Source organism: Lichenostomus cassidix, chromosome 2 (genome assembly GCF_008360975.1).
Source record: "Lichenostomus cassidix isolate B80296 chromosome 2, HeHo_3.0, whole genome shotgun sequence".
Classification (NCBI taxonomy): Eukaryota; Metazoa; Chordata; class Aves; order Passeriformes; family Meliphagidae; genus Lichenostomus; species Lichenostomus cassidix.
This window is the reverse complement of record NC_139482.1, coordinates 86,548,513-86,565,137: the sequence shown is the minus strand read 5'-3', so window position 1 is coordinate 86,565,137 and position 16,625 is coordinate 86,548,513.

Here is a 16,625-nt window from a genome sequence, read left to right as displayed (position 1 = left end):
CTACCAAGAATATGCACAGCTTGTGCAGCAGGAAACCAACTGATTCCCGCGGACATGGGAATCAGCTTCTAGAAATGGCAGCAACTTCTTTCACTTGTTTCTTGTATCTGCTTGAGTAGCTGAAACAAATTAGCTGTGCTGCTGCCTTAAGTCACTGATTAACTTCAAGAGAGTCCATATTTTTGTCATCTGAGGTTTGCAGGCAAAAGTAGTATTGCAAGTTAGATCAACCGGTGCAATTTGAAAAGTAGCCAAAGTCTGGGACATATGGTTTCTTTTTTAGGTCTGGAGTGGAAGGAGCAGAACTAATACATTTCTTTGCAATACAAGTGAATCAAAGCAATTTTTTCTCTTGTTTTGACAAAGCTTCATTGTTTTTTGCACCTGATTTTCACATTAAATAAATATCAGAAAAAAAAAACAAACCCAAGCAACAATGCTTTCAGTTTTCATTAGAAATGGAATAAATATAATCAAAAGACACATACACAACAAAACCCATTTTGCAAAGAAGATTATGCACTTGTGACAAAAAAATGTGTGTTCCAGACTGGAATCAGTTGATGAAAACTCCTTGTTCAAAGAACATGCACTCATAGCCATATTAAAACCTTTGGATTGATAAAATCAAGGTGATACATCAATAAGATCCAAATGACTTTTGAATGTCTTCCTTTCAATAACGAAAACCTGGGGCTGTCACGGTGAAGTTCTTCCATTCCTAGCTCAATTAACAATAATGATTGCAAACACTCAACTCCTTGCAGACTCTTCTTCATTGGCTTCTGCAAGCAGCAGAAGTGACTGAGCAAAAGTGACTGAGAATACTAACTCTGCACCCTAAAAGTTCAAGAGATGCGTTCCCAGGTACTCCAGGTTGCACTGCAAGGACTCCAAGCAGCTCTGGAAGAGGGATCAGAAATGCAATTGATTCTCACCCACTGCTGTAAATTCATTGTTTCTCTCCTGTCAGTCACTGTCAGAGGTAGTGTAGGAGAATGACTGAGAAGCAGATGGCTCCATCTAATAAATTTTGCAGGCTCATTTTTAAACAAGTGAGGCAGTCAGCACTGACAGTGCTTCACGAAAACCCTTCTGCCTGTCCCAGTGTCAGCAGCAGCAGTGAAAATGGGCTGCATGTCCCTGCTGGTTAGTAGGCTGGTCCTGCTGGGACTGGCAGTAGCCTGTTTCTCAGTTCCCACAGCAGTGGCACAAGTTTCTCTCTCACTACCAAACGTCTCATGGGGGTGGGGAGCTGAGCAGAAACCTGGTAGATGGAAAGAAGTAAGAATATATTCTTACATAAGGAAGACTTTTTTTTACCATGATGGTGGTGAAGCACTGGAACAGGTTGCCCAGAGAGGTGGTAGATAGCCCATCCCTGAAAATATTTAAGGCCAGGTTGTACCAGGCTCTGAGAAAACTGATTTTGTTGAAGGTGTCCCTTCTTATTGAAGGGGCTATGGACTAGATGACCTTTAAAGGCCTCTTCCAACCCAAACTATTCTATGATTCTATGATGCTGTGATTCTATGACTCTTCAAAGCATCGGCTTGCACCTATTTTGATGCTCAACAATACAATGGCGTGTAGGATTGTCAGGTCCTCTTTAGTATGCATAAGCAAGGAGGACTAATTGGTAGATGGAGCTGCTGGTGGTTTTGCTATTCTTGGTGGGACTCTTTCGCTTCCTCACATCTCCAGCAGTTATTCTCAGCACTAGGTCAGCTTGGCCCAAGCTAAATGCTGAAAATGCCTCCCGTAGGTTTTGCAAGCAATGGTATTTTAGCATATGCATACACTCACATATGCATTATCTGTGTAGGCAAGAATATTAGACAGGCCCTCTTTGCAGCTGTGCCAAGCACCTTTTCTCTGAGGAGAGTGCAGCCAATCAATTCCTGTTGCTGGTAGAATCCAGGGGGAAAATAATCGGTCTTCATGGATTCCTGTAAGTGAAATATTTAACATATTCTGAAGCCATAAGTTAGTTTTCTCACATTTCTCCCATTTTGCAAAGAAAGTAGTAGTGCATGCATATTCATGAGTATATGAAATTGATGGGGAATAATTATGCTATTCCGGGTAGTAGTAAAAATGGTTACATTTTAGTCACTTTTAGCCTGAGAACCTCTGTGGAAATAGTCACTCGAATGTTTAGAAAATAGATTCCTAAAGAGTAGAGGATTCCTGAAGTTTCTGTGTGTCAGAACAGTCTCTCCTTTAAGAAGGTCAGCAGAAAGTGGATTCAATTGTCTATACATTTTTTATTTTATATAGAATCTAGAACTTACCCTCAATATTATAGACAGTACATATAATTATATAATACATCTTACACACATATAATTGTTTGTATTTTTCTGATAAAACTTGCAGTGAAGCAGGTAAATGATTGTTACATTTGTTTTGCCTCAGGACAGAAAGCCTTGAGCAGTTCTGTGTTTTGGGCTACTGCAGATGCGTTGCAGTACACTTGCCAGCATAACAAGGCAGCTGCTTAGCAGGACCTCAGTTATTCATGAGGAAAAGGAAACATTTCAAAGATCTGCTTACCAAGAAAACTGCTGCAGAGAAAAATCACTTCAAGATTCCTTCTCCAGTTCACATTGCAATTATATGAAAATTCTGGTTGATATTTAAGCAATAGCTTCCTGACTAAATCCCAAATTTTCTTGGTTTGGTTTCTGTGTATATTCTTACATAAAAGCAAACCATTTGGCTGAACATTCTTTAAAAAGCTATTTTTGGTATGCATAACTAACCACAACTTGCAAATCTTACATATCAAAATGCACCTCAGCATTTCAAACATCATTTGAATACCATCAAACATATAATCACTTCCAGGTTGCAGAATGCTCTCATGCAATGCTAAAGGCTTTAAACCGAGAAACTTTGCTGTAAAATCAGCCTGGAAAAACATGGCTGTTGGACACCTGATCAAAAAGCTCTCTGCTGAAAGACAGAAAGTCTAATTCACTGTCAGACAAAACAAAACCCTTGATGCAACTGTAGTATCTCTCATTTGCTTAGAGAAGCCTGGACTAGTGTCAGATGTAATGGCAATAGATACAATTAATGCAAATTATGTACTGCTGTTGGAAGAGAGGGTTTCACAACCACATGTTCATTGTTGACCTCTGCTTCTTCATGCTGCACCTATTTGGGGAAACATTAAGTATCTATTAAAAATGTCCTTTATACCTTGTCATTTGTTCCTGAGTTTTCCTGTTAAAGATCAAAGGCAGATGATACCTCCCACCTTCAAATAGGTATGAAATAGATGGCAATTTTGGGGCATGGAAAGGGAAGAGACAGAAATCACCTTTCTCAGACTTCATTTTTTGGAACCACTATTATAGTATCAAAGAGGTTGTTTTGTGATAGATACCTCTGCTGATAACTGACTCCCTGTGCACTCTTTCCTCACACTGAGGAAGAGAATCTTTAAATTCAATGACCAAAAGTGCCCAATATATCCTACACGCCCCAGCACTCTGGAGTTACAGGTATAAACACTTTCATACATAGGTTTTCTTTCCTAACTAAAAATATTTCACCAGAGATCTGAAAATAATGTACAATCCAAATAATAATTTTAATAAAATAGTAGTAGGGTTCAAACTCTTCTGTGTTCACCTATAACACGTAAAAATGCCTTAGTTTTTGTAGAGAGACAAGTAAGATATGCTATTGTATAATCTGCTTTCTGTCAATATATATCTTAAGGACTAAGAGTGCATTTCTTTACTGGGTATAGAACAAATCTCTAGGAACTGGAACATTTCTAGCCTCACCCCAAGCAGAAGGTACAGGGGTTTTCCTGTTTCTTTTGTGCATTTTTCATACAACAGGTATTTGGTCTATGAAAATAGGGCAGAGAATGAAAGCAGGCATGTGGGCCTTTTTCCAGATTCCAGAAATTGGGTCTATTCTGTGATTTCAGCACATGCAGAATATTCAGTTATGCTCATAAAAATGCAGATAGTCGATCCTGGCTCCAGGAGAAATATGCTTCAAGGTCCTGATCCAATTTATGGATGTGGGCAATTTTATCCTTGCAGGTGATTCTATTGAAATAAGGGAAACTTTTCTTCTGTTGCAGTTTCTAGCAGCTGGAGATGTGCCTTTTGGATTTGGGCCCTTGAATATTATTTGAAATATGTTGTGATGTATTTACTCGTGGTGGGTAACACACCACTCTGCATGGACTCCCACTGACTTCAAGGAGTCTGCTCACAGTGCTAGGACCCACTCAGAAGTCAAAACCTGGCTTCAGGCACAACATATATTAACTCAGCAAAATTTCATTTGGAGCTTTGTTTGGGGAAAGCCCTGTGCACCCCTGTGGGTGACAGCCATCAGTGTGTTTGGTGCTGCTTCCTAGCTACTCTTGATGCAGGAGAGAAAATTAATCAACTCTTCCTCTGAAGCTACAAGATTTACCAAGAGCTCTGGCACAGCATTTCTCACAAATGGCTACGTGCACTGCTCCCACCTCTCAGTGTTGCAGGCTTTGGGTTCCTATCAGTGCATCACCCTGCCCCTTTTATGAGCTTTAGTGAACTTATTTCTGTGCTTTCAGTGTATTTTGGGTTCTGGAATGAGATGCCAGGGACAGCAGAATGAAGCTTCTAGCACAAATAAGATCCTCACAGCTAAATTTAGGGGAAACTCCACTATACTCTATTGATTTTTTCTTCTCAGTACTTAATAAAATTTCACTGCACTCTAGAAGTGTAACAAAATTATAGGATTGCATGTCCCTTTTAGCAGGATGTCATTCCTAAACATCAAAGGCCTGCTTTTAAAAGGACATGGTCTCCCCTCTACCATTTGTCCAAACAGGGTATGTGCACAAAACCAGGTAAGAATTTCTGCATTAAATTTCAGTGAAATACTAGTGGTTATATGGCTGGTTCATTGCAGAACTTTGGACAGTAAACAATGATGCTGTATTTACAAATGCAGGGACTTCATCCTACTGAATTATTTGCCAACTTCTGTCAAAGTACAGACAGGTATTCTTTACATCAGACACTTTCACGTTGAAACCACGTGATTGTTTAAAACAAGGATAGTAGAAACCAACCAAAATCTTTCTTTTAGAGAGGGAGGGGAGGAAAAAGAGGACGAGAATAAGAGCCTCTTATTGCATCTTGCTCATCTTGGTGAGAAATAGAAGAGTGCAGTCCCATGTCTAAGAGTGAGTTATAAATAATTGTCGCTTTTTGGCCTCGAGTAAAACAGCCCATATGTCTCCACTGCAGCCACCGCAGGTCGCATGAGTAAACCTGAGTTAGGCTTCAGCTCTCCCCCAGGCCTGCCTTGGCAGCAGGGACACAAGTGCAAACTCACCTCTCCAACCAGCCAGCTCCTTTGGCAGCATCACTGTGGCACCTACGGTCTAAGCAGTGCCTAAGCCAGCTCAGAGCTTTGTCTCTCTGCTCCCCAACAAGCTGAGGAAACAGTGAAAACTGGAAAAAAAGGAGTGGGGCAGGGGAAAGGAACAGTGAAAATCACAAAAGTCAGTATTCTCCAGAACAAGTCATGACAGCTGCTCTGCATTTACCATTGAGCCACAGCTCAGGACAGTGGCTCCCTTTGCCTCTCAGGGATATCAGTCCATTGGTCCAAGCAGCCTTCCCTGCTTCATTTCTCCACTGAAGCAGGGCAGAGCTGGCTGCCCCGTGTGCTTTCCTCCTGCTGATGCAGTGCAGATCAGATGCAGCCTGTGAGGGAGGGGAAAGACAGTGACAGCAACAAGGGACTCAGGAGGGAGGAGTAAGCAGAGTAAGGTCCTGGATGACTCACAGTGGGGCTTCAGCAGTCAGTAGGAAATGTTGCCACTGATTACTACACTTTCATTTGCAGTCTGAGGTGTAGGAGGCATGGACCTCAATATGCATGAGCAAATGGCAGTGTCTGAAGGCTGAGCCACTACAGCTTTAGCAAAGAATCCCTCTGTATTTCATCCCATGGGAAGGATCCTTTCATTAACTTCTTGCAGAAGATACCAGTGGCAGAAGAGCCAGTTGTCACTTTTGGCACACCCCATATCAGCTACATCCAACTCCTTACTCTCTTGTCCTTCAATAACTGGGAGACCCCATGCTACATTTCTCTTGTGTGCAGACAAAGGAATATATCCATGGATCAAGTAAGTCTGTGTGGCAGGTGGGTGCAGTAACTCCTGCACACTGAACAAAGTAAACACAGCAAAGTCTTTCACAGCCGTGCCACACACAGTTGCAGGCACAACCTGATCAATGTCAGGGTTACTCCAACACGAGATTATGGTGCAGTTTGTCACAACAAAGCCAAATGAGATCCATGTTACCACGTTCATTTGCTTGGTACACACAGTTCCTGGCTTTGGTGCATGTATAATTACTGAGAAGTGATCCAGGTGAAGTTCAGATCCTTCACTACGCATTTTTCTCCCCCCTCCCCCCAAGTCAGGGAAGTAAATATAGAAATAATTTCACAAGAAAATTTGAGTGTTATGTTTCTGTAAAAGAATTTCAAGAAAGTAGCAGGTGACTAATATTACTGATGTAACATGAATATAATAGGTGAATTTCAGCAGTAAATCATAATCATGTTACCTATGCCTTAGGGTATTAAGACGTGATACAGACTTGAGAGCTTTAGAGACCTCTGATCTGTGTTCCATTACAGGGATGTGAAAGCAGTGTCTCAAAAAAAACAAGAGGGGAAAAATGAAACAACACTGGAGATTTTAAAAAGTTGCTGCAATCTGTTACAACAAAAGAAATAAAAATGTATGTTCTTATCATATTTCTGATGAAATCATGAACCTCCAGCAAGAGATCTTGACAGAGTGCTACTCTCCTAAAATCCATACTGAAAAATTTCTACAGTCTCTTTTACTTTTTCTTTTTTTTTTTTCTTTTTTTTTTTTTTAGCAGAGCTTTAAACAAATGAAAAAGTTTCTGGAGGCAGCCACAGGTGAAACAACACGCTACTTTCTAGGACACCAGTCCAACTGGTTCCAACTGGATACAAGGAAAAACAAATTATCATGAGAAAAATTAGGCATTAGAGCAGGTTGCCCAGGGTTGTTGTGCAATCTCCATCCTTGGAGATTTTCAAGACACAACTGGATAAAACACTGAGCACCTCCTCTGACTTCAGAGCTGACCCTGCTTTGGGCAACAAGTGGGACAAGAGACATCCTGAGATGTCCTTTGACACAAATGTTTTATGTTCAGCTGAGTAGCTGGTGATGGTTCTGCTTTGTGGTGAAGTACCTTTTTAACATGTAGAAAGGGGTTTTCCTTTCCTATTAGGAGAAATAAAGCCTTCTGAATATTTACATGAAAATGGAAGGTGTAGGAGTGTCAGCTGCACGCACCTGAGCCTTCTGGCTAGGGTGGTGGCTCAAAAGGTGGGACACCCAGCTTCACATCTCTGCTGTATGACTCAGAGTAGAAGTTTGCCCCCTGCACCACTCTAGACAGGTTGTCACACCATGTGTAGCTGTGTTTGCCTCAGCTTGCTAGGAGACATCCTTGATATATTTGTGGTCACCACGATGTTTTTGGCTCAGCAAGGCAGCCTGGTTTGGGGATTAAGTCCTGAGCCCTCTGGAATCCAGCAGTGGTCAAAGGTGGTACAGTGCCTGCTGTGGCTTGGCCCAGCCTCAGACTGCTCTAAGTTGTTTGTGGCCCCTCTTTGTTCACAGAGCAACTCCCTGATACTCCACAATAGGCCAAGAAAGCTGATTTTCTCCCTCTCCTTAGCACATGCCTGGCACAGCCTAGTTCTACAAAATAAGCATGAGATAACCGGAGATGTCAGCACCCAGACCTCAGACCAGTCTCTTTGTCACCTTACAGTACACAGAGACTGCAAAGGAGCCCTTGGGGGAGAGCAGTGTTTTCAGCATCTCTGAGAGTCCATTCAGTGCCCTTGGAGGCTGGTTATGCTGCACAGAGCCAAGAGTTCCTGATGGCTAATCCTGCCCCTAAAACTGGCTCCTTCTGTGCCCTCAAGCACAGCATATCACCTCTCTGTTGCAATTTTTTCAACTGTAAAATTGGGATAATGACATTTTGCTAACTCACAGGACTGCTGTGAACTTTAATTAAGGCAGGTTTTGTAAAATGTTTTAATGAGGGAAAGCACTAAGAACAAGTAGATTATTTAGTTAAGCTGGCTGATGTGGTGCTGCCAGACTTGCCTGAATAACTCAGGATCTGTATGTACACACTAAAGATTTCTATTCTGCACACCTTCAAAGGTAACCATTGCAGGGCTTGAGCCTTGGGCAGGCAGGATTCACTTTAGGAATGCCTCTACCTCAGCAGACTGGTGTGCAGGACTTACAGAGGGTGACAGAATGGGTCAGGTTGGAAGGGACTACAGTGGGTCATCTGGTCCAACCTCCCTGCTCAAGCAGGGTCATCGTAGAGCACATGGCACAGTATTGTGTCCAGATGGTTCTTGAATATCTTCAGGGAAGGAGACCCCACAGCCTCTCTGGAGAAGCTGTTCCACTACTTGGTCACCCAAACACAAAAGAGGTTCTTCCTCGTGTTCAGGTGAACTTCCTCTGTTCCAGTTTCTGCCTCATCTCTTCTCCTGTTTCTCTGCACCATTGAGAAAAGCCTGGATCCATCCCCTAGACAGCTTCCCTTCAGAAAATTAGAGACATTGATGAAATCCCCTCTTACATCCACTCCCCACCTCCTTTTTCTTTATTTTGCAGACAGCAAACAACTTCAATTTATCAAGATCCACCTTAAAATGGAGTACAAATCCAGATGATAGGATAGTCTGTGATACCAAGGTCTGAATGCACAATATCCTTTCCAATCTCCTCTTTCTGTGTGCAGGGAAAGCCACAGGTATATACAGATTACAAGTAGGAAACCAAAGAATTTTTGCACTGCAACGACAGGTATTATAAAGTGACAGCATTGCATCCAAATGCCTTTTCCTCAGTGTGTGAAGAGGAGTTTTGTCATGGAGTTGCTCTGATTTGCTGCCACCATGCAGCCACAAACCCTCCTCTGACTTGGGCTATAATTTGCATAAGGTGGCTGAGGCAGAGTTTCTTGCAGGAAAACAAGCAGTGAGCTCCAGGGAGATGGAAGGGACTGCCTGCTGCACCCAACTCTTCACATGCACTCAGATTTCATGTCAGTATTTTCCCTATACTGGATAGCCAGACAGCAAGGCTTTGGGCATGTGGCAGCACTCAGCAGATGGGTGACTATCATCACATAAATCCAGGCAAACACAGTGTCTCACAGGTATATGTCTATCTGAACACTGTCTCTCATTTTGCACCTTACAGCAGTCAGTGGGTGATGACTGTCATCCTCACATCTTCCTTTCAGTTCCTCTGCTAATGCCTGGGCCAGGAAAGAATTAACTTCTGTGAGCTACACTGAACAATTCAGCAAGTGGATGGAGAAAGGCAGCACCACAACAGGCAGGACTGGGACTAGCACTTCAAATCCAACAGCCAAAGATAATTAAGGCCCAAGCTGTGCCTCTGGTCCCTCAGACAGCAGGAGTCAGGCAGCCACAGGGACACTGTGGACACAATGTGCCTCTCTGTGGGGATCTTTCATTGCCCTTCTTCTGCACCTGTAGAGTTAGGTGTCACTCCAGCCTTGCCCAAGGAACATGGCCCTGCTCTGCTCCCTCCTTGCTCACACGCTGCCTGCTTGCATCTCTTGCATGAGAAAAGACCAATCCCTCCAGTCAATTCACCTGGAGCACTGGTGAGGTCTGGGCCTCCATATTCTTCTCCGAGGAAGATTTAATCTGTCTGGCTCTTAGTACCACCCTGTTGCTCTTTGATCAAGGATTATTTAAGCTATTATTGAAATATTGCACTCAGACTTCTATTATGGCTGGTATTCACAGAAACAATGCCCCTCACTAGCTGAGCAAATAATGTCGAGCTGTTTGTTTTAGACAGAATTCCACATATTCACTTTATGTTACTTTCACACTGCTGGTCACGAACAATGACACTTGTCCAGGGCTACAAATAATTACTGGGAATCATATTTCGGCAACATTTCCAGAAAGCTTCTACAGTGAAAATTCATTTGCAGCACTTCATATTCCTAGGCATTTCTTTATGAATCAGACATCTGATTGGCTTTGGGGTTTTGTATTCTGATGAGTGCCAGACTTCCTCACTGTGTTTCCATTCTTTACATTTTAACCATGTTTGCAAAATGTCAAACATCTAAATCAGTTTGTCTTTTGTCAGATATGGGAGATTATTGTCTGGAAAGATCAGCAGCCACTAATCTAGATGAATCCATGCTGTTTGTTTGCTAGTTCTACTATGGACACCTTGGCTCCCAGGTATTCTCAAGTTTAAGCACTAGCACAATATATTTTTTATTGCAAGATTGTTTAGGGTAGCAGACACAGAGTCAGAGCAATGTCCACAGACCAAAACTAATGATTTTAAATATTTGATGTTGCTGCTCAGTTTAGATACCTGACATGGCATTTAGAGACACATATTTTCAAGGCAGAGTTGCTTAGTCCAACTTGAAAAATCAAGCTGCTGAAGTGAGCTGTATGTCAGGCTTAAGAAATTAGTAGATGCTATTGACAATCCTGGAACTTTGCCAAAAAAGTTCCTGTCAAGTTTTTGTTTTGTTTTGATTTGGTTTGTTTTTTCAAATGCTGCTGAGAATCACAGAATCATCATAGACTCATAGGATAGTTTGGGTTGGAAGGGACCTTAAAGATCATCTAGATCAATCCCCTTACCATGGCAGGGACATCTTCCACTACAAACGGTGATGGCTCAAAGTCCCATCCAACCTGGTCTTGAACACTTGAACACTTGAACACATCCACTTGAACAGGGATGGGAAACCCTGCTCCCATTTTTTTTTTGTTTGTTTTTGATAAACATTTCAGAAAGTTGTTTCCAAGCTGTATTTTGGAAGAATAAGAGCACTTCAATTGCTGCCCCACTTAACAGAGAGAATTTGTACTTGTTGAGATTCATCATGCATTTGAAAACTGTTGTATGGCAAATCTAATAATTCAAATTATTGTTTGCTAATCCAATTAGGCATTTTAATCAAACTGTGCAAAGTTCAGTGCTGCTCTGAGGTTTTACATCTGCCTCTTGGTTCATTTTATTTTATAATTTTAGGTGTTATCAGATGACAGAGCTCTAGCTCAGAAAAACAAAGGTGAGGTGTCTGCATATTGGCATACTGAGTGGGTAGCTCTCAAACACTCCCATCACTCTTCCCTGAACAGTCAAGTCAGATAAAATTTCAGATCCTATCATTAGCAAAGGCATCCAGTCCATTCCTCTGCCACCAGCTCACTCCTGGGTGTGTATTTACTTCTGTTTCCTTGTGACCATCACCTAAATTTCAAATCTACTCAGAATACTCTTATGGGATCTGGGCCCAAACTGATGTGAAAGATTTGTTACATAAACTAGCAAAGCCCAGAAATAGATCGAGGGAGTGCCCTGTTAATTCCACCTAAAAAAGGCAAACTGAAGTATACCTAAACTGTAAATGCTTTGCACTTGACAAAAGAGCCCTACTGTTCAAGCACACCCTTCACTCCACAACATATCTTGTTATGCCTATTCTCATGCTTCTGGGACAGAAGGAAGAGGAGAATGATAAGTCCTCAATGGCCAGACTCAGGAACCCTTTCCCTTCATATGAGAGAGAGTGACCCACACAATATTCTCTTCTTCCCAAGCAGAGCTGGAGGGAGGCACAAAATCAACATTCCCAGGTGGAGAGGTCTGATGAGCTCTTACATCCCAGCATGCTGCTTTCAGGGCCAGCACAAACTTTGAGCTAGCAACCAACTCTGCTCCGACAGCTTCTTCCTTTTCCCTATCCACAAACAGCGCTGATTCCAAACCAACAGAAACTGACCAACCATCCTCCTAGGACAGAAATGTGACCATGACTACTCCTCCTCTGCATGTAAACGGGATATCAGATCTCGCCTACCACTGGGTGGATGGAAACAAAAGCAGTACAACTCACTACAAGCACAGGAGTAGGACAGGCACTCACCTTTCCTGATGCTTCCCAGAAGGAGTAGCAGAGTTTTACCTCTCCTCCATGCTGCTACAACATCAGTTGGACAAGAGAAAGAATAGGAAAGTAGTCCTATATTTCTTTAATTTTATTACATGGAGCTTTACTCTTTGCCAAGTTCATATTGTCAGATTCATTTATTTTATTTTTAATTATTTTAAATTTCAATTCTTTTATTTTGATTTTTTTTTGTTTGATATGATCGAATACCTCCAAAAGGCTCCTCCAAATCTGTTTCAGGAAGACTAGAAAGAGCCATTTTCCGGCTGTGATGTGGGATATTAGACAATCCTGCCGCTTGATGGCTGAAGAGTCAGGTTCATGCTGGCAATGGGTTTCTCATCAACTGCTGATTGAGATTTGTAAAATTATACATTAGCTGAAGCTGAGATCTATAATTGTGCTATTAACTATGACTGCCAAAGGAGGCAGTAGGAGGATTCCAGCCAGCAGGCCATCATTGTTGTTAGCATGATCATTAGCTCTGTCCTGCATCAGCATTTAGGATGTCCTTTCACCTGGGACTGGACATCAAGACTCCCCATGGCCACCAGCAGCCCAGCTACCTGTCTGTCATGATGCATTCCTGCCATGGAAAGCTCAGTGCTGGTGTATCACAGGTTGCAATGTCTGCTTAGTCAGTGGTTTCACTTCATACTAAAGGTTACTTAAGATCTGGAGCATGGCTATCTCCCTGCTCATCCTTTTCCCACCTCACCAGCAAAAGCAGCCAGGGAGCTCTTCTCACCCTCTCTGATGCTTCCTCTGTATCTCAGAGGTGGAGGCACTACCGCTGTACAGCTCCCAGCTCTCCCAGTTGGCTGGGCAGAATTCCAGTTTGGGATTCAGTTTGGGATTGCAGCCAGGCTTATCTTATCTGCAGAGGTTTTTGCCTGAAACCAGGCCTGAAGGGTTTTCAGTCCTCACAAGTGAGGGGGATTTTTTTTGTCTGACTTTTTACCAGAGGAGGCTATACCGCTCTGGGTTTCATTCTTTTTAGGTAAACAACTCTCTAGTCTGTGTAGATGTGCCTCCAGGCAGGTACAGGTACATTTTAGGAACTGAATAAATACCTCAGGTACACATTTGATCTTGGCAAGCAGGGAGTTATTTCACCATGCAGGCCCTTGTTACATAGGCAGGTAAGAGGTAACTTTACAAATACTTATACATGTTCTAACTTACACATGGCAGTGTCCCTTTCTGGGCTATCTGAAGCCTCTAAATTAATTTCTTTCTACATAATGTGCTTGAAAAATTCATAGTTTTCACCCTTATAAAAAACTCAAATTTTCATGATTGAGTCAGAGAAAGAATAAAATGCATGCTTAATTTCTGAGTTTGAGGGAAGGGTGATGGGCATGACAGTCAGAGAGAGCACGCAGTGACAGCAGACACTAGGCATGGCCATGCAGAGTTCCATTTCTTCAGTGGCTCTTGGAAAAGAAAATGGGATTACCTTTCTCCCCATGTCTAAGCAGGTGTTTCACAGAAACTGAGCGGCTGAGGGGGCTGGCCACATTCATCCAAAATACAATTTTCTGAGAAGATGGTCTTTGAAAGAACATGTGCATCAACAAGCAAACACTTTCTCCATCCTATTTATTTTTTTTTTTTTAGTCTGAGAGCTGAGTCTTCCTCCCACAGTGAAAGAACCCTGGGTAAACTCTTGCTTGGGAGCCCAGCCGCTCCTAATATTAGCTTGCGCCATTATGCAAATGCGGCACTGGTGTTCCCACAGTCTGGGGAGGGACTCAATCCCAGCTTCCCACAGTATCCAACAGCTGCCTACAGCCTGGGCTCTGCCACTGTTGAAGGCTGCAGCATTCGTCTGTATTTCAGCTCTGACTTGGGTTTTGCCAGCTTCTGTCACTGCACGTACTTGTTGCAGCTCTGTGCTCAAGAGTCCCTCTCTGCTCCGGTTTTCAAATGCAATAAAACATTAATTGCTGAGAATACACAAGTTCAGCTGCTAACATTTAAGAGAGATGGTGAAAGCAAGATTTCAATCATAACTCTTTATCTCAATGCCTACATGTAAACCTCACTCAGTAACTTTCTGTTTACCTTTTCTGGATAACCGTATAAACCTACTCAGCAATTTCAAAAGACATTGAAAAACCACAAAACCATAGGTTTTTTTTCATTTTCTAATTTAATCTCCCACCAAAGCCTGAGAAGACATTAGAGCTCCTGACAAAAAGTAAGCAGTCTGTTTCTCCACATTCAAGAGCTATTCCAGTAGTGCACTGAGACTCTTTTCCACTCAGGTCAAATAAATTATATTGACTCCATTTCTTCACTAAATAGGATCCTAGTCCAGACACAATGGAACTCAAATGTTATGGGGTTCCAAGCTGATAGCTGCTAGTGTTCAGCTTGATGGTCCTGGGATAAGTTTTGAGCCCTGGCTGAGATGGTAACAAGTTGGTATGCCCCAGTGTAGACCAGGTCCCAGAGAGAAGCTAAAATCTCTTCTCTTCCCACCTCTCTTCAAAAGGCCTCCTCATCCCCCTGCCAAAGCACAGGAGGGGAGCAGTCAGTACCCCTCACCTTATCACTGATCCTCTTGCATCATGCAGGGCAACCTCGATGAACAAATGTTTACAGCCCAGTCTAGTCTCCCCAGTCTATTCTCCCATTTAATTTTGCTCATCTGTGATGGTGAGAATACTTAAATATCCAAACAGAGAATACTTATGGTTGCCTGCCTGTTGGCACAATTTTTTTTTATGCCTGCATCTAAAACTGTAAACATGGGAATCAAACATCTGTTGTGCTTTCAGCAGGAAAAGGGATTACAGTGAGCTACAACTACTAACATTTTCTATATTTCTGGCTCAGGCTTTTTGTTTTTTGTTTAATTGCTAAGAGTTTTAACACAATGATCTTATACACAATATAAAAGAACTTACATTTAAATAGGCTGACAATTATTTTCACTACATCTTAATAATTTGAATGACACAGGCCTTACTCTTTCATATGCTGCCAGGGTAAAAAAATCCTGTCTAGCCCAGCAAAATTCTCTCTGCTTGGCTTCACACCAGTGAGCAAGAAAGGAACACTCCACAAATCTCCAGTCTTCACCTGAAGTTGCCCAGTGACTTTCAGGTCTGCAAACGTTCCTGTCATCAGGGTGTAACACAGATATTTTCTGAGCTAAATGTTAGAAGAGTTCATACATTCAAACTTGTAAAGGAGTCAGAGTCATGCCATTGCTTTTGAAAGAAATCTGCATCCAGTCAACTGAGTTCAGATGTGGCTGAAGGCACGCCAAGTATTTTGGAGAAAATAACTATGGGGATCATTGTTCTTATAAAAATGACGCTATGTAAATTTATTTGTTCATTTCAGGCAGAATTCTCTATATCAGTCATGTTCAGTTTTAGAGTGAATTGATTTTTAGACAGATTTCTTCTGTGCTATAACTTGGACTACACTTACGGGAAATAGAGCTAAACAAAGAAGTGGTTGTTTCCTTTTCTTCAGCAATGTGTTAAAATATTGCCAAAGCTCTCAAACTTCCTTTCAAAAATATAAAAACATTTCTTTTAATTAAGTCTTGGGATACATAAAAGGACACATTTGATATTAATTTTTTTTAAACTTCTCCTTCTCAAGATAGCCAGCACTTTGCTGTGTGTTCTTATGCAGCCATGTCTTCTGAGCACACAAAGATTAAATGAACACTTTTCTACCCTTCAGCAGCACCACAACCCTTTCTGTGGTCTAAGTGTCTCTCCACCTTAACACTGCCATCATCTGACAGAGGATCCAGAGAGACTGAAAATACTGTTAAATAAAAACGTGTTTATATGACCAAAGGAAGAAAACAGACTCAGAAAATTAGAGTGTTCTGATTACCATCATTGCAAGATGGCATAGGACAGAGTGTGCACAGCACACTGCCAGGCAATAAAAAGAGGAAAATGCTGGGCAAGAAGGAGCCTCTGTTGACTGTAGATGTACATATTAATATTTGATGGAGGAAGGGAAAGAAAGAAGGATTCAAAACAGATTTCCTTCAGCTGGTGCTGTACTTCTGAAGAAATGAAAACCTCACAAACTTAGTAGGGAAGTAGCATGTCAGGAAACTTAGGTGATCAAGTAGCTGTTAAGTCACAATATCTTTAAAATATTTTCCTGTCCAGGTCATATATTATGAAGCGATATTGCTTTCCAATCTTATCATAGATTTTAGTGGTTTTAACTGGGATAAATTTGCATTTGTGTCTGACAATCAATAGTGGAAGCTAAAGTCCATCTACACACAAGAGAGGACTGTATGCTTCCCCATAGTTATGCCATACAACATAAACAAAAAGCCATGTTGTAGGGTGAGTAAGTGATTCAGCCCTCCTCTAATTTTCCTCTTTTGAACACCAATGCAGTTTTACTAGTGTGGCAGATTCTTGTTCATTTAGAAGTAGATGGTGTTGCTTCCTTTTATACTCAGATTATCTGTCATATATAACATTTTAATTAATACATATTTTACATCGTAGAATGACCTGTTTGCTGTTTAGGAAA